This window comes from Candoia aspera, chromosome 3, assembly GCF_035149785.1.
Source record: "Candoia aspera isolate rCanAsp1 chromosome 3, rCanAsp1.hap2, whole genome shotgun sequence".
In the NCBI taxonomy this organism is placed as follows: domain Eukaryota; kingdom Metazoa; phylum Chordata; class Lepidosauria; order Squamata; family Boidae; genus Candoia; species Candoia aspera.
Genome location: NC_086155.1, coordinates 132,184,814 through 132,209,462, shown reverse-complemented (window position 1 = coordinate 132,209,462; position 24,649 = coordinate 132,184,814).

Genomic DNA, 24,649 nt, shown 5'->3' with positions numbered 1-24,649 from the left:
CTATGGAGAGTTTTGAAAACACCTCCGTGGCCTGCCGTTTGATGGTCATGGCAAAGTCTCAGTACTTCTTCCCTCAATGAGGGGGGAAGGTATAATCACCCGCTACGCCAGAGGATTCCTGCCTCCACATTGAATGGGGAGGCAGTGTCTTGCAGGCCCCTCTAGAGGTCATCCATCCTGGCCCTGGCATATGGGTCCTGTTGCTGCTGAGCTCTGACTCTTGTAAATAGGTCCTCTGCTTGTCTGCCTGCTGCTAAAATCTCTGTCTGGTTCCCCCTCATAGACTGATCAAAGTTGTGAGGTTGTAATATAGTAGCCTGTACCTCCTGGTGAGTAGCGGGGGTTGCCTGAATGGATTGAGACAGGGCCCCGGGAACATAAGTTCTGCGCCCTGGGAACATAAGAAATAACAAAATTGAAATGGGAGAAAAACTGGCTCCATCTGATTTGGCATGAGGTGAGGGATCTGGTGTTTTGTAGAAGCTGTAAATTCTTGTGATCAGTGCAAACTTTCACAGGAAAGGTTGCACCTTCTAGCCAGTGCCTCTACTCTTGAAATGCTGCTTTAATTGCTAGCAACTCCTTGTTAAAAACATTATAGTTTCTCTTTGCTGGTGAGAGCATGTGTGAAAAAAAGGCACACGGAAGCAATGTATTCTCGGTTTTGTTTGTATATTGCAATAACACCGCCCCAATGGCAATATCAGAAGCATCTGAATACATTATGAATTACTTAGCGGGATCAGGGTGCTTTAACAGCAGCTGGAATGCAAAGAGTTGCTTAAATTCTTGGAAGGCTGCTTGCTCCCTCTCCCCCCAAATGAATTTTGATCCTTTCTTCAAAAGCTGTGTGAGGGGTTTAGCCCTGTCACTATTTTTTTTTATGAACCTCCTGTAAAAATTGCAGAACCCTAGGAACCTTTGTACATCTTTCACGTTTCGGGGGGGGGGGTTGCCAAGAGAGAATTCCCTGGACCTTAGAAGGATCCATGGATATGCCTTCTGTTGATATTTTATAGCCCAGGAAATGTAATTCAGTTAAATCGAAGGCACATTTCTCTAGCTTGGCAAACAGCTTGTTCTCTCTCAGTCTTTGTAAGACATTATGTACACGGGTTACATGAGTTGTAGCATCCTCAGAGAATATTAATATGTCATCTAGATAAATGACCAGATACTTATCTAGTAAATCAGAGAAAATTTGATTAATAAATCGGGAAAATATGGCTCCTGCATTAGACAAGCCAAAGGGCAAAACAAGGCACTAAAATTTACCAAACCTGGTATTGAAGGCAGTCAGATATTGATGCCCCTCTTTCATCCAGATCAGATTGTACACATTCCTAAGGTCCAACCTAGTAAAAATGTGTGCTTTCTGTAAGCGATTCAGCAGATCAGATATTAGCAGCAAGGGATAATTTTCTTTTATTGTGAGTTTATTGAGGGAACTGAAATCGTGGACCACTCTCATGGGTGCCTCCTGGTTTGCCAGTGCCAACGGGTCAGGCTTCTTTGGTACGAAGAAGGTAGGAGCAGATGCTGTGGAAGTAGATGGTCGGATGAAACCCTTTTGGAGATTAGAATCCAAGTAATCCTTTAAGGTGGCTAGTTCCTTGTGGGACATGGGATATTGTTTCCTTTCTGGAATCTTGGCTCCTGGTATTAACTCAATGGTGCAATCACAGTCCCTATGGGGGGGGGGGTAGTGCTGTGGCCTCTTGTTCGCTGAAAACATCTGCAAAATCTGCATACTTGGCTGGCAACTGGACCCCCCTGCTTCCGTGGCTTTGTTGGTTGCTGGAGAGTGGAGAGCAGCTTGAATCTTGTGGTGCTGGCATTCCTTAGCTGGGAAGGAGATTGCTCCCGTAGTCCAGTTCAACAATGGGTTGTGGATCTTCAGCCAAGGTGTGCCCAGGACTATAGGCACAATAAGTGATGCCGTAACATAAAGTTGGATCCACTCAGTGTGGTCTCCCATTGTTAGTTGCAAAGGTTCTGTGAACCTTCTAATCAGCCCTGCCTTGAGGGGCTGGCCGTCAATGGTCTCCACTTCTATGGGACGTGGCAATTCTATGGTCAGGATGTTGAAGTCTTGTACAGTCTGTACATCAATAAAATTGGTGGAAGCTCCGGAATCCACGAGGGCCTCCAGCTTGACCCGGTGCTCTGGGTTTACGTTCATTATGACTGGTAAGTAGTAAAAGGATTGCTTGGAATCCTTGGAATGAGCCCTTCTTAATTGATTAATGGTCTCCTGGCTGAGCTCTGTGGAGGGAGACCAACAGAGTTTCCCTAGTTGGAAGTAGAGGCGGAGGCGGCTCTTGGTTCAGCTGCTTGCCCTGGGGCTCTTGCGGAATTTGCTTGGCTTTTCGCTGGGCAAGCACTCACCATGTGCCCCTGGACTCCGCAGTAGAAACAGAGGGCTCTCTCTCTCCTTCTCTGTCTCTCAGCCTCGGAAATAAGCCTCCTGCTCGCCCCAATCTGCATAGGCTCCTCTGGTCCTGAGTAGAGATGCTGCGGAGAGAGCTGGAAATCCTGGAAGTGCTCTGAGGTCCCTGTTTCTCCCTGGCTGCATCTGTCTGAGCTCTTCTAGCCTGGCATCTATGACCACAGACAACTGATATAAACCTTCTAGGGTAGCTGGTGTTCCCTGGTGCACTAATTCATTTTTAATTTCTTCATCCAGCCCCTGTTTGAATTGGTCTTTCAAGGCACTCTCATTCCAGTCCAAATCTCCTGCTAACAGCTTGAAATCAGCAATGTAGATTCCCACTCTCTTGTTGCCTTGCTTGAGCTTCCGAATTTCTCAGCTGGCAGTGACCTCTCTGATCAGGTCGTCAAAGTGTGCTCAGAATTCTGCCAGAAAATTATGGTAGTCGTTGAGAATTGGGTCGTTGTTCTCCACCATAGGAATAGCCCATTTGGCTGCTGGGCCCTTTAGCAGACTTAGAATGAAGGTGACTCTGGTTCTGTCTGTGGGAAACTCTGCCAGTCTGCTGTTGAAAACATTGTACACTGTGTGAGAAAGGTTCTCAACTGTCCTGCTTCTCCTCCAAACTTCTCTGGTAGACTGCCCTGGGATCTCAAGACTCCTGGCGGAGCTGCTGCTTCTGCTGCTGGCACCGGTTGTGGGTTAATCGGAGCTGGTTGTTGTAATTGCTGTAGCATGGCTGCTTGTAATGTGTTGATCTGGAGATCTACTTGTTGTTGGTGTTGTTGCAGGGCTGCTGCCAATTGTTGGATGGCTTGCCGAATTTCCTGGTTTTTCAAAGACATTTTCCAAATGTCTCTCCTTTATTTTTCTTTGTTCCTCCCTCTTTCAATGGGAGTATGAGTTTGTTAGGATTGATGTCCTAACAGTCAGGAATCACGCTGAGACAGGGAGTAGGTCTCTAGTGTTTATTACTGCTACATACGACAGAAAATCCTAACAAACTGAAGAAGCATGGGAAAACCCAGACAGATAAACCCCAAAAGTTAAGGCGGGTCTGATCTGTGCCTCTTTGAATGGCTGCTTAATTCCTCAGTACTACGCATGCATTTTCTCCCATGGATAGAGGCCCCCTCCTGCTCGTCATCAGTACTTATGACACAACCATTGCCTTCATACAGTATGTTATATTATTCTCTTCTCTGCTTTACTAATAATTTTTTAGTGTTTCATTTTTTTTAGGTGGGCAGTATGTCACGCTCCCAGATCAAGTTGATTGGACTCGCATTCATGTTTCAGTCCACACATGCATTATTCTTGTGAGTTGAAGACACGGGAGGGGGAACATCATTGGAGTGTGAAATCATTTTGTTTGGACTATCTTGTAATGCCAAGGTCGTTTGCGAGGAGCCGTTGAAGACAGCTGCAGATTCTTACACTAACTGGCATGAGAGGGAGGGGTGCATACCTGAGCTGGGGAGTTGTGGCGGGAATCTGAATTCACTGAAGATGTTTAATGGGGAAAAAGCATGGGCTTTTTCATTCACAACTTTTTCCTTTGTACTGAATGCTACACACCATTAAAAAGAATTCTATGTAAATGCTTATGAGTCAGATTTAATGGAAAGTTGAGTATTCCAGTCATCACACACACTTTTTTTTTTTTTTTTAATTTGTTCAGTCCAGAGGCACAGCCCAAACCAGGAATATATAAATGAAGTAAAGGGTGTCTTAAGGCAGCAGCTATTTAGCTATTGTTATATGCTTTTGCAGTAATGTCATCAGTAATGTGACTGATTATATGTTCAGGTTAGACATTAGCAATAAAGGTATTAGATAGTAGGTTCACTTGTAGTAGTATCCCACATACATTCTACCTACACTCCCTGCAACCACATGTTCTAGCAAACATGCTATTAATAAAAGCAGTTTCCCTGAATTTAAGGATGGAACATATGTGGACTGAATATACTATTCTGCAATTGTTAAAAATGCTAAAATAAACCAGCCCAAAGCTTAATCATGCACTGCTGAGATTGTCACACTGGCAGCTGTACCTGTAATGTTACTATGATTTATGCACTCTCTGCTCTTAATCAATATTGTAAGGTGAAAGGTTTTCTAGCACAACGGGGAAAAATTAACAGCAATCATAAATCCATCCATCCTGCTAGATCTAAGAATTATAGGGGTTAATGAATTTGTCCCATCAGTCACTAAATAAAATGCATCTTTTCAGATGATGTGGTGCCATTTCTTAATTAGGAACCTACAAAAGTGCCATGCAAATGTACATAATTTATTCCCATCATATTGTTGAACTGGGAATTTTGCCAATGAATAAAACATCTTATTCTGGAGGGTGGGGGCCAAAGGAACTCATATTTCTCGAGTTTGATGAGAGAGTCCTATTCCTTAAGTTGGCATATTCATAAATCTAAATTACTATGAAAGGCAAAGTCAGGATAATTTTTAATCAGTTATCTAGTGCAGGCATGGGCAGAGACTTTCAAATGGTGATCACTTAATAAGGCAAGTGTATGATAGCTGTTAACAGCCAACCAGATAAGCTTAATTGCCAACCTACTTTTTATTTGTTAGAAGCAATTGGTGGTGCCTTAATGGTCATTCCAGAAGGTGAACGTGATGCTAGATAAAGCAAAGAACTCTAATTTAATTTTAGCTGAGAGTCCTACTGTCAGTCTTCATAAAAAGCAAGCAGTGAACTAAGCAACTGAATTTACCAGAAAGATCTGCTCTCCTATATGGTCCAGTTTAACTGAACAGGTCTCATACTATCTGTTTGCATTCTGGTGGTGCATATGAAACAGGAAATATCTTTCTTAGGTCGGTGATACTTAAAGGTATTAGACTGAATACCTTCTACACAATGGAAGTCACTCCAGCTGCTCACAAAAGAGGAAGGAAAGCTGCTGCAAATGTTTATGATTTGCATATTTTGCACATGGTGAATCTGGTTTTGCAGGAGAAGTGTTCTGGGTATGTAGTAATTTCCAGAATAGCACCAAGATTTTCAAGAGGGAAAAAAATGTTGCTTCACATTTTCCATTCACCCCCACACACAAGCCCTTATGGGTGCAGGAATACTGACAGACATGAAAATGAGGGTGTTCCCCCACCCCAGGCATGGCACACTCAGCAATTTCATGGTCCGTATTTCAGTTATGGAGGAATAACTACTTCTGAAGCTGGCAATAAATATCTCAAGCAACTGTCCACGTTCAAATGTTACAGAACTTTATATCTGACATACATTCAGTGGCACACCTGTGACCTAGCATACTTACGAGCCAGCTGGGACCCACAGAACAGCCTGCTGCTGCTTTCCTTGTGGCATGCCAGAAACCTGCCTGTTTTCCTCACTGTTGAGCTGAGAGTTGAGGAACAGATATTGTTTCCCAGCTGTGAAGAGCATTATAGAAGCAATTACCTTGGATAAGATGGCTGAATGGGGGCTAAGACAAGGTTAAGGTATTTTTAGCCTCCCAGCCATCGTAAGGGGGAAAGAAGAGGTCGGAAGCAAGAGGATGTGTCTATGAGTGGGTCTTTGGGTGAGACTGTCCAATGTTCTTGTGTTGTCCCTGAAGAATTCTGCAGGAGCCAGGTGACCCCCGCCCTAGCTCCTGAATTAATATATTGCTTCTAATAAACCCAAAAGGAAATGCTACTAAAAGGTAGGCATTTCTAGTTAAAAGGCACTGTGCTTTTCCAGATGATCAGCTTATCCGAACCCTACTAACATTAATCACACATGACTTTGTTTTTGGATTTGTGCACTTTTTCACTGTTATTCCTATGAAATTGAAATTTCATTGGAATTAATTCTCATTAATTCATCTGGCCAAGCACTATTTTCATCCCTGGCAATACCCTTTGATTGGATAATGGCAACACTGCAGAAGATGGAAGAGAAGTTTAATGAAATCTGGCATCAAGTTATGGGAATTTTCCGTACCCAAATACCAAATGATGCTTTTATGTTGCAGTTCCTTGGAGAGGGCTAGATTGAAACTGTATTACATTTGCTGCCCCTGTACATCCTTTTTGTTATCATTTGCTCTCTGGTATTTTATTGGTTTTAATAAGGTTCTGTTTGCTTTTATTATATTCTGAATTTAAGTTTTATGTGCGCTGCCCTAAGAATGAAAGTTCTTTGGATTTGGGGGGTATTATTAGAGCAGAAAAGCATCTCAACAATTAATGAATACACCCACTCACACCCCTACAATGTGAAATCACTTTATTTTATTAGAACAAAGAAGAATCAGGTTAAAGAAAAAAAAGATAATAGTTGTTGAGTCAGATGGCATGCATGTTTAATAAACTATATTATTATTGTTATAATCATCATTATTAATAACAATAGCAACTTAAACCTATGCTTAGGTAGGTTTAACTCAAGTGGTTAACATGAAATGTGACTGTCTCATCAGTCTGGTCTAGTGGTTAAGGCAATGGGCTAGAAACCGGGAGACTGAGAGTTCTAGTCCTGCCTTAGGCATGAAAGCTGGCTGGGTGACCTTGGGCCAGTCACCCTCTCTCAGCCCAACCCACTCACAGGGTTGTTGTTGTTGTGGGGAAAATAGGAGGAGGAAGGAGTATTAGGTATGTTCGCCGCTTTGAGTTATTTATAAAAATAACAAAGGCAGGATAGAAAATAAAATAAATAAATGCAGTAGCTCTATCTATCTATCTATCTATCTATCTATCTATCTATCTATCTATCTATCTTAATTGCATTTATCAAGGCAATGAGATTCCTATAAATTGCCTGACCTTTATATATGTTTTTGGCTGCTATGATATTAATATGTCACAGGAAGAGTGGAAAAATCCAGATGTTTATTTCTATCCCACAAAAAGCCAATAAAAAGGCTGTTTACATTTTCCAATTTAATTGCTTGTAAAACTGAATCAATATTAATCATACTCACTGCCAAAGGGGTAAGTGGCATAGAGCAAGCCTCCAATAGGAATGGCAATCCAGGATTCAATTTATGCAGCTATGGGCCCAGTAGCAGTTACTGTAGATCTGGAAATCCATTTTGCTTCCTCTATATGCATATAGTTACAGCCTGCTTTTCAAATAAATCTGATTCCCATTTTGTGATATGTAAGCATTTTCTCATCTGGAGGATTGTTCATTAAACACATTTGCTCTGATTTATGACAGCTAAGAGGTACAATTCTGTGTGAGAAGTTAAAGAATCAGATTTGGAACACTGAGAGTAATATGTTCCAATCTTCACCAACTGCAAACCTGTACCATATTCTGCTTTTCCTCTTTGTAACCTGATTAGGTTTCAAGGTGAAAGTGTGGGCTTTTATTTGGGCAAATGTAGTACTAAACCTCTTCTGAAAAAATCTTGTTCATGTACTGTGTGTGCTTAAAAGAAGGAATATTCAAAGTGGTTAAAGCATTTATTTTATTCTTTATAACATTTTCATTTTCTTTCCTATAAAAATAAGGGACTACTCCTGAAAACCATGACATCACTGACTGTTTGAAAGTCTTTTTATTCTTGTGTACATCTCTACTGATCCAGGAGTAGACAACTTTAATCTCCAGATAAAGGTAGGTAGATAAATTAAATAAGATTGTCTGAAATACTAAAGAGTTGCGCCAATCAGTATGGCCATTACTGAACTTAATGAACCCATGTTTTAACTGATACTTTTTTTCTCCCTTCTGCATATTTTCCACTGAAGCTCAGCATCAGGGGTGTCCACACAGTAGCTATATACTACTAAAACTCCTGTGTCTGTTTGATTGTTTGTAACTTTCAATTGGGTGAAACAGTGCATCATAAGGCAACAATTTTTGAACCAAGGTACCTCAAATGGGCTAACTTACAGAATGTGTCCAAAATCCAGGACCCATTATTGCTTTTTTGCCTTTGTTCATTATGTTTCTCTGTTTAGGTAAGGAAATATCTTTGAAACAATGACCCAACAGGTCACAGGTTATCTAGTGTTTTACAAAAGTCAAGATGGCAGGTACAACATGCAACTGAATCTCTGTTTTTATGTGAGTTGCACACACAAAGCTTCAGTACACTGTTGGGACTGTCATCTTGACTTTTTTACCATATCCTGAAGACACTTCTGCTCGGCATACCTGACTGTATCATGGGCACAACCATCACAACATCTCACATGGAACTCAGTGAGTTTAGTGTTGTCCAGTCAGTGAGAATGTGATCTGGGAAGCAGAACCAAGCCAAGATGTCCATGCAGTTGCTCAGTGGAAAGGGGGAACTGGCTATCTTTCATGGAAACCAGTATTTTTTTTTTAATCAAGGAAATGATAACTGATATTCTTATTAAAAACAAGTAGATTAAAAGGTACTTAATCACCTCATGCTTGAGGTATTCGCTAGACAATTTAGGTTTACAGGTACTTGTAAGAAAATCAAGATCAGTATGTATGGGAATAGAACTACTGTTCTGTGATTCCTGAAATCCTTTTAAGGTCTCCAGAGACTTAACTACAGTTACCAAAAATCAGAAGCGCAACTTCATTCTGATGTGGGAAAAGTACAAAAACAGTAATATGTATTTTCAAGTATGATCGACATAATCAAAAACAAAGAAGAAAAGCTGCAAAAGACCCTCCCAAAACCCAGGGAAACACACACACACACACACACACGAGTTTGATCTGGACACACATCTGACACAACTAAACCCACTTTGAATCATTGTGCCCCCCACTGTAGCCTTTTCTCCCTCAGGGTTAAGGGCTGTTCCTGGACACTGATCTTTGGAGGATTGTGCTCTTTGCCACTGTGTCTCTAAAATTCAAAATTCAAAAACTAGAGGCATGTACACAGCTATAAATAAAAGCTGGAACCATTTGGCCATGTTAGGTACAGATGGCACAAGACAACCAACTTGGTTTCTGAATCACCCCATTTTCTAGGTGCACACCTTACCTCAGTCCATAGAACAACCATCTGGCTGGATTAGCTCAACCAACCAGCCAACCAACCAACCCCTATTCAAAGTGATCATTTTCTGTTCCATCCTCAAAACATACTCAGATTGAGAAGATGAGGAGAAAGAGGATGGCCTGGATCACAACATCCATTACTGGATAAAACAGGGTTCCCCATTGTATTCCTATAAGCTAGTTAGCCATCTCACCAGCTCTTTCAGATCCTAACCCTTTTCCCATTCTGCTAGTTTTGGAAAAGACAAAAAAAGGACCCTGGTCAAGAAGAACTAAAGTATCAGAGATAAGATTCTATTCTGTACATCCCTTTACCATGATACTTAAGAATGCAATACAATATTAGATCACTATTATATTTTAATAGAAATTACTATTATTACAAAATTAACCTATTTCTCCATCCTACTTCTTTTACTAAATTTTAGCACATAATCTATTAAAAATAATATTCTGAAAGCAAATTATATATGACTTTGACAAGGGACTCTGAGAACACAAAGGGTATCAGTTTATATCCGCATACCTGAGATTCTTTCTGACATATTATTTTCTTGGTTTCCCCATGTAACCACAGGTACAAGACACTTGATCGTGTTTGGAATAGGATGCTCAGGTTGCAGTTAAATAAATCCTAAAAGCTGCAGCTTCAGTTTGATTGCTTCTGTTGACAGTGATCTGCAAAATTCACATTCCTTGGACACATACACCATTGTCCTGCTCACCTGGCAATGCCTGAGGATGTATCCCAATCCTCATTATTTGGGTACATACTCCAGTAGCTAGGACACTCATCCTTGAATGTTTGCTCAGGAAGAAAACCATACATGATAATCATAGTGCGTGTGTATGTATGTATGTTTGTGTGTGTGTTTTAATGTGAAAATCTGATTCTAAATTTGAGCAACCTATTCTCACTGAAGGGCAATTGAAGAATAATGATGTTTCTGTCTTAAGTCATCCATAATATATAAGTTAATGTGTAAAGGAAGAGAAATAAATCCCCAAACAGGGGCAGGAAAGGATGACTTAATAAGAGCATTGGCAACCATAGTTTGGATTTTATATCATCCTTTGCTAAGTCCTTCCTTCCTTCCTTCCTTCCTGTTCTATTAGTTTTACATCCAATGATTTCTTGACATGGAAGTTTGTAAGAAAAGCCTAAATGCTGTATCTTTGCCAAGACCAAATGCTGTTTATGTTAATTAAATAGAGGTTTTGTTTTGTTTTGTTTTTCACTGATACAAGTTGATTTGCACCATGTCTTTACCCAGCCAGAAATAAGTGCAGGGAGAAAACATCTCTTATGTACTACATCAGGCTCATATATAATCTGTTGATTAATTAAGAATACCATTATCATATTTATTATCACTAACATCATAAATGAGGTGCAACCTTCTTTTTTCCAAGGACAAGTCCAAATAGCCTCATGGGAAATGTCCATGCCAGACCTAGTAAATGATAGTGCCAAAAGTGGGCAGATCCAATGCCAGTGTATCATCCCATTTTCCCGCATCCAAACATAATATTTCCCATCCATCTGTTCAGCTCTGTCCTGGGAAAGGCACACAGCTTTCTTTAACTGGTTTTATTCCCAAATCAAAACAAGAGTGATCAAGTCTGTTCTGTGAATCTGGCAGAAGACACCATGAGACCAACACCAAATGTGATACAACACTGCTTTATGGCTACAAAATTGTTCCAGTTTGAATTCATTATTGATGTTACATTAAAAAAAAAACACTTGCTAAAGATTCATTATTGAAGTCATACTTGCATATACTTGTGCTAATGTATGCTTAGGGAGAGGTATGTCTGTTGTGCATACAGTAGCTGACTCTGCTACTCTGCTCACTGTTGAATAAGTCAGCTTCCAAATAGGGAGGTTCTCAGCTGTTTCTTTTATACCTTCCGGCTTAGGAGGACATCATTGTTGTCATATCATAATCTAGCAGACACCTGCTAGCCTAGACTGTCTTCAGAGTACAAGACTTTCTCCTTGTCTCTTCTTTTTTTCTTTCTATGATCTTTTTCCACCCATCATTGGTATCAATGGAAGCTTTTAAAAAGCGTAATTGCTGCATGTTTCCAGAGCAGGAGCAAGGTACAGATAGGAGAGAATTAGTCTTCCCCTCCCCACCTGTTACCATTCCATAAAAACACATTTTTTTGCAGCAAGGACTCTTTTTTAAAAAATCTTCTTTGGCACCAATGAAGGCCTTGAGGAAGCACACTAGTGACATAAAGAAGGAGGGAGGCAAAGAGGAGACTCTTCAGCCTGAAGCATCATCATCCTTACTATAAAATAATTCACAGAAGCCCAATAGTCATGCTAAGTATTGATTTAGTGCACAAATCAGGAATATAAAATAATATTAAAATAGAAACAGCTTTACAAAGTTTGTACAATATCCACAGCTATAAAGCTTGTACTACAAGTTAATGTTGGTAAGGATGGAAGTAACTGGATTAGATGCTACCAAATATGGTTTTAAAAGGGGAGCCATTTCCCCCAAAAAAGCATCTAGACCAGTGTTTTTCAAACTTGGCAACTTTAAGATTTGTGGACTTCAATTCCCTGAATTTCCCAGCCAGCAAGCTGCTGCAGATGTTATCTTCAGTGTTTTGAGGCTTAGAAGCCTTCAGTTTCACTGAACACTAATACGTATTTGACCTTAATAAATAGCCATTTTGGAACCTTTTAAGTCACCCCCCCCCCAATTTAAATATCTTGAGAACATACTAGAGCTTGGACCAGGGTTTCTGAATCAGGGTTCCATGGAACCCTAGGGTTCCATGAGAGGTCACTAGGGGTTCCCTGGGAGATCATGATTTATTTAAAAAAATATTTCAAATTTGGACATGTCACAGGTTTGTTTGATACGCAAGGGTATCCCTGCCCTCCTTATGCTGAGGTATGTTAGGCTTAAAGGGGGAGGAAGGCACTACAATTTTAGTCCAGTCTGTCCTTCCACATGGCAACTTCACATTAAAGAATTATGTTTCATTCTATATTTTCAGTTTAAGAACACTGCTAATACATATATACAGGCTTACACATGAAACAAATATAATAATTTTGTAACTTCTGGCCTGTATTTGAGCCTAAATGTGCAGGGGTTCCCCGAGGCCTGAAAAAAATATTTCCAGGATTCCTCCAGGGTCAAAGAGTTGAGAAAGGCTGAGATTACTGAACATGCAGATATTCTTTTATTCTGACTAGCACAATGTACTGTTTTATTCTACTTATCTCAGGTCAGCAGAAAAGTTCTCATCCATGCCACTATCGTGAATAAACAACCATTCTTGAGTGCTGTAAGCTCACTCCCATACTCCAGTACTATGTAATTATTTATTATCCAATTTAAGGTAGTATAGCCCAGATGATTTTATGAAGAAAAAGAAAAGTTGGCAAGAGGTTTAACTAAATAGATAATAAATATTAAAAAGTCACATATTTAGCAAAACAGACTAGTTGGGCCTCAGGATGTTCTGCTTCAGATGCCCTTTTTTATCATCAGATTCCCAAGCATCGATTAGTACTTTCATCACCTTAGAGCTGCATATTTTGTAATACTGGGTTGTTTAAATATCACAACACAAAGATGCTTGAATTGCAGTTGTGCTAATCTTTTTAGAAAAAAATAGCTGAATACATTTTTGATTTTATGAAATAAAAAACTGTTTTCTCAAGGGGAGAGAGAAAAAAAATCCTGTCATTCACTGAGCAATACACTAAAAGATCTATTGTCTTACCTTACAGCAGTTTAATGTAATACAACAATCATTTAATTACACAGCTTTTTGAAGTCAAAAAGAGTTACGTGCTAATAAAATGCAGGGAGCAGAATGCTGAAGAACCAAACTCAGTCACAAAAGGCCAATAATTTTAAAGTGGGAAGGCATTACTAGATAAAGATCATTAAACCATGTCAGCAAAGTAATTAAAGAAATCATTAGAAGCCAAGTGAATCATGGAGATGGCAACAGACCAGCATAAATACTGATACCCCTGAATTGCTGTCAGATATAACTAAAGATACAGAAACGATCAAATGCCTATAGCCAAAATATTACCCTTACCACACCATTTATTTGATGGAGAGATTCATTTTGATCATAAAAAAACAATATATAGAGAAATGCTTATATGCTAATAAGAATCAACTGGAAGACTGTAACAATCACTGTTTCTCTGTAAACAATGAAATCATGAGGAAATCATTCTTTGGGCCCACTGGAATAAATGATATAGACTTTGTTGGTTCATATAACCAACCAGCCACTTATGTAATTTCAATTTATGTTTTAGAATAGACTGAGCCTTGCTGAAAAGACTGTTATACAGCATTGGTAATGTAGCCCATGACTCTCAAGGTCTTGCTAAATTACAACTTCCAGCATCTCTCAGATCTGACCACTAATGGTATCTGTAATTCAGCAATATCTGCAGGGCTTACAGAGCTAATATTAGCTAAAATGGATCATGCAAAGGTAACTGAATCATATACTGAAGAGAAATCAAGAGAGTGGAAAAGAATAACCGGTGACCTCACTGGTTCTTATAACTCAGTAATAGAACACATGCTTTGCAGGTAGAAGATCCAAGGGTTAGCCCTGCCATCTCCAATTAAAACAGGATCAGATATCAGGTGATAGATCTCAGAAAATTGTTGACATTACTAGGCAAGTTGAATGAATGGTTTGGCAGTGAGACAACCCATACTTTCTCAGATAAAAATAAATATGAACAGGGATAGGACATTTTCACACCACAACTTGTAGAGGAGTTAGATTAGATCTATTTCCAAGGTAATTGGGTGTGAGTTACAGTATCTCATGAACCAGCAATGGGAGGCTCATAAGGAGCCATAGGATGACCAACAAAGCTCCAGACCAGCTTGGCGTTTGGAATGCCAGAAACATGCCCCAGTTGCAGAACAGAATCATGCCAGGGAACAACTGAAGTCCTGTCACCCCAAAAGTAATTCAGTAGCTCGGCTAGGGAAGACCAGTAAAAATGCAGCTATTTTTAACCACTTTATTCCAATTTATTCTAAATATAACATGGGTGATGTACAATTTACTTCAGCTCCCTCATCCTCCCTTAGTCATTCCTGCCACATTAAATGCTGCTGGGGCAGAACAATTCAAATATTTTCATGTTTCCACAGAGTTTAAATTACTTCATGTGAAGTCTCAGTTACTTTGATACTAAACCATTTATTCTGATAATCTGTATTATAGATAGGTGCCTAAAGCTGAGACAGAGTGTTTTGATAAAGGCAACCATGACCAAACACTAAAAAAATAGAGATTTATGGGTTTACAGTTCAATCTCTTATCCACTATAATAATGTTAAGAACTATAACTGAATGGAAGAGCACATGTTTCTGCAACAAAAGAAGATCTTAAATTCATTTTCCAGGTAAAGTTACTATTGGTTGTGTCCAAACCCCTAGAAGTCATGGGATGTCAGCCCCACCAGATAGACCAGGCCAGGGAATCAACACAAGAAGGGTAAAACTACTTTTATTGAGATTGGCTGTAATAGCAGAATCTTGCTGTACCTCTTCCCCCTTATAGTTCAATGAATTAAGGAGGCATCCTTTTGACCCACTTCCAAATGTTACCTCATTCTGGACTTTAAAAATGCTTCAATCCCTTTTGCCACTGAACTAGATGGATCAACAGTTTGCCTCACTAGAAATGAGCTTGCTCATAATTTGCAACCTATTTGTAACATGAAAAGGTACCATAGTATCTATCAAAAATGGGGGAGGGGGAGAAAAGTGAGTAAAATAAATTTGCTTCCAAGAAACAGCACAAGTGGGTCAGCACATTTCCTTCAGACTTGTTAGCTGAGCTTGCCACAAGGCTTTCCTCCCCATCCCCAATTGCCAGGAGCAAAATGTGGACATGAACATCGACATGATGAATAATTGTAATCTTGGCTTTGCAGAAGGGGGGTGGGGTTGAATAATATTCCATCCTTACGTACATAATTTCTGCGAGGGATTTCGAATTGCACAGCAGAGGAGTAGGCAAACTGAAACTGCCTCATGACCTTGGAGGGGAGAAAGACAGATAACAAGAACCAAGTTGTTGTCTTTTTCTTGGTGTGAAAGGGGTCAATATAAGGGCACAATAAAGGACATTGTTTATGTTAGAAGGTGCTAGTATCAGTAGAAAGGGCAGGCTTGCAGCCTTCTTAGAAAAGTATAACATAGAGTTGCCAAGGAAGCTCCTAGTAAAATCACCCCAAGTTCTTCTCTGATGCTACATTCTGGCCATAAAAGGTCATGCTATAATTTACCTTTCTATGTCTTATGTATCATTTCAGAGGGTATATAGCCTGTAACCCTGTGGGCTTTGGGGTTCTTCTGCATTCCTTTGGTGAGGAGCCCAGTAATAACTGTATGTTGTACAGGCCAATAAAACATAATTTATTGAATCTCCATGCTTTGGTTCCTTATTTAAAGGGATATTTTTTTCCCCACAACAAGGTATAAATGTTTGCCCTGTTGCTGTAAGAAAAGGGCATGTTTTTGAACAAGCAGAGCAGGTCCATTCAGATTACCTAAAGAAGGAGATCCATACTAAAGCAATGCCATACTAATATAGATTCTTGGGGGGAGGGGGCCAGGGGACTTTGCCCCAGGGTTTAAATCTTTTAGATTTAGCATTTTGCACACAGGTTCCAATCTTTTCAGATTTATTTCATACATTCTATACAGGCAACTCTGCTCTAAGAAATAATAAAGTGATGTTTTAGAAAACAAAAGAAAGAAATAGCAGGTATTCTTAAATGTGAGACTGTTCCATTTATGACTGGGTTGACAGTGAATATTGGCATATAACTATGGTACAAATATGCCATGCCAATGTATTTTTTATTACCATGTCTCCATGTAGTTGCCTTCATTTCTCCTTAACCTATAAGCTAGGAAACCTTAACTTATCCTCAGTTGTACTAGTGTTAAAACAGTGCTTTCCCTCTTAAACTGACAGCATCCAGCAACAGTTGAAAAGTACATTTTTTATTTATTTATTTATTTAATTTCTAGGCTGCCCAGCTCTAGCAACCCTGGGCAGCTTCATATACAAACAGTAAAAAATAAATAAACCCCCAAAATAGCTTAATCCAGAGGAAACAACAGCCAACTCTCTCAACCATATCAGGATGTAGAACAACAGAAAAAAAAAGGGGGGGGGCAGTCATACTACCCTAAGCCCTGGGAGAAGAGCCATGTTTTTAATACTTTTTTAAAAGCTAGTCATGTGCCTCTCCAGGGGAATGTTGTTCCAGAGTGCTGGTGCTATGATAGAAAAGGCCCATTTCCTGTGTCCTGCTAGGTAGCATTGTGTGCCTAGAGCTTTCAGTTTTGAGTTAAATTAAGTTTTGAGGTAAAGGTTAATACAATTGCTGAATTTAAACTAACATCTCAGGTCAATTTTATGATTCTTCTAAGAAATTTCAATGGATGCAGAAAGTGTTTAGATGAAATGGCTAATATCCAGCCTCATCTCAATAGGACTGCATACCACTTATGAATTGATGAGAAGAGGCTAAACAAGTAATATAATGCTTCTAAATTCTAACTACTTCCATAGAATCAGTATGGTACTTTATGTTATGAATAAATGCAAGACAAAGTATAAGATACTTTTGGAGGAGTAACTAAACATTTTAGCATGTTATATGTTAAAAACTGTTGAGATAAAACTGTGCATCCCCCTGAAATTTTGCTGAAAATATATGGAATTTTCTTCATATTTTTAACATTCATTTAAAAAATTATTTAAAAAGGAAGTATGTAAGCACTACCTTTGTCACCTCTATTACCTTAGGATAAATTTAAGCTTTAACTGCCATGGGAACAGCTTCACTACAGCCTCATGTTTCTGATAATTTTTTTTTTAAAAGACTTTTGCTGTCATCACATAATCACCATCTGACTTGGACTGGAAGCAATCACTGGATGGGAAGAACACAAACATGATTTGGGGCTATTAAAAATCATATCAATGTTTGAAGATGATAAGGCAAAATGGAAGCATTCTGACCAGAATACCACATATATAGCCTCAAAGATATAGGAAGTCCTTTAGGAAACTTTGTGATTTTTTAAAAAAAAATCTATAAATGTCTCTCAAAATCCTACAAATTGTAAGGTTTGAGTCTGACTCTGAGGTTGAGGAGGGGGAAACCGAAACTTATGCTGAGAAAAATGGGGAAACCTGTCATGAGTACTGATGGTGAGCAGAAGGGGGGCCCTATCCAGGAGAGAAAATGCAGGCATAGTTTAGAGACTTTGAGCTGTCAGTCAAAGAAACCCAGAACAGACCCGCCTTGAATTTGGGGGTTTATCTGTCTGGCTTTTCCCATGCTTCTTCAGTTTGGTAGGATTTCCCGTCTACAATAGCAGTAATAAAACACTAGAGACTTTCTCCTCATCTCGGAGTGGTCTTTGCTTAGTCAGGACAAAACTGAAACTCAGAGTGACTCAGCAGTGCAGGAAAGTTCCGAGCAGCTGATTGGAAGAAAATAGGAGCCTGGTTTAAAACCACCAATCAGTGTGAGGGAAAGGCGAGCTGAAAAGTGCGCCAAACAGAAAGAACCCCGATAGGTTCCAGAAGGGGAATAGTGCGAAAAGAACTGGATTAAAAGGAGCCAGTGTGTGGATCAGGTCACTGGAGACAAATGTTCCACTGAGCTAACAGCATCTTTTGGAGACAAGCCAGAATTGTCCTCAGAGCCTTGCCCTGTAGCCACTATGGAACCAGACCCTTCCCAGCCTTCCAAATTCTGCCTTGCTGCCTCGCATCGAAGCCCCATCACATCCTGTCTTGCTGCCTTGCCCAGAAGCCCAGCCAAGTTGAGTCTTGCCGCCTTGCCCAGAATCCCAGCCGAGTCGAGTCTTGCCTTGTCCAGAAGCCCAGCCGAGTTGAGTCTTGATGCCTTGCCCAGAAGCCCAGCCGAGTCGAGTCTTGCCTTGTCCAGAAGCCCAGCCGAGTTGAGTCTTGATGCCTTGCCCAGAAGCCCAACCGAGTCGAGTCTTGCCGCCCTCCCATGGAGTCCAGTCAAGCCTAGTCTTGCCACCTCATTGTGATCCTTAGCTGAATTTTGCCTTGCCGTCTTGCCATGATCTCCAGCCGTTTTGCCGCTGTCTCCAGTTGGGTCTTATCCAGTCGCCTTGCCGTAGTTCACAGTTGATCCTGGCAATGTCATTTTGCCCAGTGCTCCACCATTTCCCACTTGGGTTTGAACTAACATTTAATAAAGGACATTGTTACTGTAAATAGTTTGCTTGTAAATAAAGATTTCTAATTGAATTCTACTGGCTAAGTCTAACCAGAACACAAATATATTTTACATAAGTAGAGTTGTTATATAGCCTCAAAATATGAAAAGATAACATTAGCATGAGGCAAATATTGTAAAATTAAGAAGCAGCAGAATCTTCTAAAAGACAAAACTTGGAATTGCAGTAATGTTTTATGTAGCTCAAATTAAAATTAGCAAGCCTGATTTATTACTGGACTAATATATGGATTAGAATTCAAATGTCCTTTGGGATTTGCAATTCTCCAAATTCTGTGATGCCATTTTCTGATCAAAAGTATATAAGCTGAAGGGCAAAATGCATGCTCATTTGGGGAAAATGTGTACAAATATAAATGTACATTAAAAAAAAATAGATAATAATAAATACATTGAATTCATTATAAATTATAATAACTTAAACAATAACTTATGGACTGATGCAAAAATAGAATAGAATTGACTTACAAAAATTTGCACAACATGGTATGGTGGAAGAATGGACTATCTGTCCATCTGCACTCAATGGTGATACACAGTGTTACTACACCATAGCAGGCATGTTTCATAATTTGTCATAATTCCACACCTGGGAAGTCAATTAGCTTGTCTTAAAAAAAAAAAAAGAAAAGAAAGATAAAGTGCTCTGAAATCATGTTCCAAGACTGAGTGGATTAAATAGGTCAAGGACGATGCTCTTAATAACAAAAATGGAATGTGTTGAAAATATATGCATTAAACGGCCTATGGCATGAAGAACTGCTGTGCTATTTCAAGGAAATGGCCTGTGATAGACTATAAACTTATTCTAGAGAGAAAAGTTGAGATGAAAAATATAGCACATGCATCCAGGGGGGAGTGAGGAATAACCGAAAAATTCTCACTCTCACTTTAGTAATAGAAATAGAATAAATTTACTTTTTCAATGGACTAAAAAGCTGTTTTCAAATCATTGGTTGTAATTTTTGCCCTTATACCTAAATCCCTTTTCACTAAAAACTATATTTTAGTGAAATACCATATTTTAAGCATGCAAGAGTCTCCTGAATTTAAGGTACATTCAACCACATTCTCTGTCATGGATCATTTTCAACCACACATATTTGGGATATATTGGGTTCAGACATGGCCATCAATTCTGAGTCCTTGCACAGGGTTGAAATAAATGGAGAAAAAACCAAATTGTTTACTTGCAGCACATTTGTGTAACTAAGGATGACATAAAGCTGTCTCACTCATAAGAAATGAGTTGGGCAAAATGATGGGGACACAGCAGAAAAAAAAGATGTGGCCAGAACATGTCATGCCATGGTTAGGTACAAACATGGAAAGGCCCATCATGCATTACATGTAAATTACTTTTAATGGGGAGAAATAGTATGAAAAATGCCTTGTCCTCAACAACTGCTAAGGCATCATGATCAGTATAATTTCAAGAAGATCCAGGATGGAATCACATACCATCAGTGTTTTGTCGTTTACCAAAGCCCCATGTTAATTTATAAATCAACTTCTAAGGTCCCTTACAGGACATGACTTAGGAGCTGCATCATGCTGATAGCATGCACACTGGGGGTTAAAGAAGCACTGAAGCACAAATACAGAGTCCAACACAGAAAGATAAAGAATCAAACAGACATTGTGAAGATAAATGCACATAGAGACTGAGGCAGTAATGCGAGCCAGTCTTACATACATAGCAAGTGAAATAGAAGCAGAGACATACCAAGGCCAGGATATAAATTCAGCTGTCAACCTAGTGTTCACAGTGGGCTTTGAGGACAGCCACCTCATTGACTCAAAAGCCTGTCACTGACATTCTCATTGTCATTTAGAATGTGGCAGTGCAGGCAATGAGAAGACAAGCATCTTTATTGTTCAGTACAAAAATAATGTAATTATGTCCAGCATGCCATGCTGAGGTTAAACATTACAAGTGGGTTCCCAGCACAGCTCAAACTGATGTCCAAGAGGAGGCTGCAAAGTCAGGCAGCTGTTGCTAAACTATCTGCTATTACTGCTGGCAAGTCTGTTGCAGTTGCTCAGCCTGTTCAATATGCCCTCAGGGCAGGATGACTATGATCAGGCCCCTCTCTTTTTCAAGCCAGAAAGTTAAAGCCAGTTTTTGTAATGAGAAAGTGGAAAACGTTTGGAAAGATGATAATCTGGACACATTTTGTGCAGTTGGAAAAAATGTGCAGTTGGAACTAGGGTTTTTGTGCAGTTGGAAATATGGATTTGAAAGAGAAACAGAACTGTAGAAATATAAGAGGGAAAAAATTAAAAGAAATAAAACAAATGAGATTGTTTCCTTTTACTCTTCATGATTTACATTCATACTATATTATTGGGGTCAACCACTTAACTAGTAAAAAACATTTATCAGTTACTTGACTTATATTTGAATACAACATAGTTAAGGTAAACCTTTATTACCACCTTTGACCAACATGTTTGTGTGTGTGTGTGTGTGTATACACACATTTAAAATACATAAAATATACATTAAAATGGCAATTAAAAGAAGTTAAATGACTTAAAGGGGAAGAAAGGAAGGGGAGGGGAGGGGGAAATTAAAAAGGTATCAAATAAATCCAGTTTTATTTGACAATATTTGTTGCCTCACTCTTGTAGCAGCAAAGCAAAATTTGGCAACATTATCATTGGTAGTGGTTTTATGGACTGCTAAAAGATAGGAGAGATACCATTGGTCATCTCTCCCTGGGAATTCCTTTATGAGTGGCTGAATTAATACCTCATGCAGGCTCAGATAGAAATTACAGTACAACAGGACATGCTGAACATATGGCATGGGAGTCACAGGGGCAAAGTCATTTGTGGAAGGGAATTTTTTTCTTTTTGTATTTACCATCAATAATTGCTGAAGGAAGTGCATTGAATCTGGCCAAAGCAAATGCTCTGCAATGTTTATTGTTTATTAAAGATTGGCAATAATCAGCTGGCTTGGTGGTGAAAGATAGTCTCCAAGACTTATGTGGCCTTGGTACTAAACTGATGTCATGTTGCCATCCTATATCAATGATCTTCTCCTTCAATGATCTTTTGCTTGGTCATATCCCATCCTTTGTATTGCCTCATTAGAGAAGCCATTGTTGTTGTTTATTTGTTTAGTCACTTCTGACTCTTCATGACTTCATGGACCAGCCCACGCCAGAGCTTCCTGTCGGTGGTTAACACCCCCAGCTCCCCCAGGGACGAGTCCATCACCTCTACAATATCATCCATCCATCTTGCCCTTGGTCAGCCCCTCTTCCTTTTGCCCTCCACTCTCCCTAGCATCAGCATCTTCTCCAGGGTGTCCTGTCTTCTCTTTATGTGGCCAAAGTATTACAGTTTTGCCTTTAATATCATTCCCTCAAGTGAGCAGTCTGGCTTTATTTCCGGGAGGATGGACTGGTTGGATCTTCTTGCAGTCCAAGGCACTCTCAGAATTTTCCTCCAACACCACAGTTCAAAAGCATCGATCTTCCTTCTCTCAGCCTTCCTTATGGTCCAGCTCTCGCAGCCATATGTTACTACAGGGAACACCATTGCTTTAACTATGCGGGCCTTTGTTGTCAGTGTGATGTCTCTGCTCTTAACTATTTTATTGAGATTTGTCATAGCTCTTCTCCCAAGGATTAAGTGTCTTCTGATTTCCTGACTGCAGTCAGCATCTGCAGTAATCTTTGCACCTAGGAATACAAAGTCTTTCACTGCCTCTACGTTTTCTCCCTCTATTTGCCAGTTATCAATCAAGCTGGTTGCCATAATCTTGGTTTTTTTGAGGTTTAGTTGCAAGCCAGCTTTTGCACTTTCTTCTTTCACCTTCATCATAAGGCTCCTCAGTTCCTCTTCACTTTCAGCCATCAAAGTGGTATCATCTGCATATCTGAGATTGTTAATGTTTCTTCCAGAGATTTTAACTCCAGCCTTGGATTCCTCAAGGCCAGCTTGTCGCATGATGTGTTCTGCATACAAGTTGAATAGGTAGGGTGAGAGTATACAAGCCTGCCATACTCCTTTCCCAATCTTAAACCAGTCCGTTGTTCCGTGGTCGGTTCTTACTGTTGCTACTTGGTCGTTATACAGATTCTTCAGGAGGCGGACAAGATGACTTGGTATCCCCATACCGCTAAGAACTTGCCACAATTTGTTATGGTCCACACAGTCAAAGGCTTTAGAATAGTCAATAAAACAGAAATAGATGTTTTTCTGAAACTCCATGGCCTTTACCATTATCCAGTGGATATTGGCAATTTTGTCCCTAGTTCCTCTGCCTTTTCTAAACCCAGCTTGTACATCTGGCAATTCTCGCTCCATGAATTGCTGAAGTCTACCTTGCAGGATCTTGAGCATTACCTTACTGGCATGTGAAATGAGTGCCACTGTTAGATAGTTTGAACATTCTTTAGTGTTTCCCTTTTTTGGTATGGGGATATAAGTTGATTTTTTCCAATCTGATGGCCATTCTTGTGTTTTCCAAATTTGCTGGCATATAGCATGCATTACCTTGACAGCATCATCTTGCAAGATTTTGAACAGTTCAGCTGGGATGCCGTCATCTCCTGCTGCCTTGTTATTAGCAATGCTTCTTAAGGCCCACTCAACCTCACTCTTCAGGATGTCTGGCTCTAGCTCACTGACCACACCGTCAAAGCTATCCCCGATATTGTTATCCTTCCTATACAGGTCTTCTGTATATTCTTGCCACCTTTTCTTGATCTCTTCTTCTTCTGTTAGGTCCTTGCCATCTTTGTTTTTGATCATACCCATTTTGGCCTGGAATTTACCTCCAATGTTTCTAATTTTCTGGAAGAGGTCTCTTGTCCTTCCTATTCTATTGTCTTCTTCCACTTCCGTGCATTGCTTGTTTAAAAGTAATTCCTTATCTCTTCTGGCTAACCTCTGGAATTTTGCATTTAATTGGGCATATCTCCCCCTATCACTGTTGCCTTTTGCTTTCCTTCTTTCTTGGGCTACTTCTATTGTCTCAGCAGACAGCCATTTTGCCTTCTTGGTTTTCTCTTTCTTTGGGATGTATTTTGTTGCTGCCTCCTGAACAATGCTGCCAACTTCTGTCCATAGTTCTTCCGGGACCCTATCTACTAAGTCCAGTCCCTTAAATCTATTCTTCACCTCCACTGCATATTCCTTAGGAATATTAGTGAGCTCATATCTAGCTGATCTGTGGGTCTTCCCTAATCTCTTTAGTCTGATCCTAAATTGTGCAAGAAGAAGTTCGTGATCTGAACTACAGTCAGCTCCAGGCCTTGTTTTTACCGACTGTATAGATGTCCGCCACCTTTGGCTGCAAAGGATGTAATCAATCTGATTTCAGTGTTGTCCATCTGGTGAAGTCCATGTATAAAGCCGTCTCTTAGGTTGTTGGAAGAGAGTGTTTGTTATGCAGAGTGAATTGTCTTGGCAAAATTCTATCAGCCTATGTCCTGCTTAATTTTTTCTCCCAGGCCATACTTACCTGTAATTCGAGGTGTCATTTGACTGCCCACCTTAGCATTCCAGTCTCCTGTGATGAAAATAACATCTCTTTTAGGCGTGTTGTCCAGTAGGTGCTGCAGATCCTCATAGAACTGCTCTACTTCAGCTTCTTCAGCATTTGTGGTTGGGGCGTATATTTGGATCACTGTGATGTTAGATGGCTTGCCCTGAATTCAACTTGAGATCATTCTGTCGTTTTTTGGGTTGTATCCAAGCACTGCTTTAGCCACTTTACTATTAATTAGGAAGGCTACTCCATTTCTTCTGTGGTCCTCTTGTCCACAGTAGTAGATCTGGTGGTCATTTGATGTGAAGTGGCCCATTCCAGTCCATTTCAGTTCACTGACACCCAGAATATCTATCTTTAATCTTGACATCTCACCAATAACCACATCCAATTTGCCCTGGCTCATA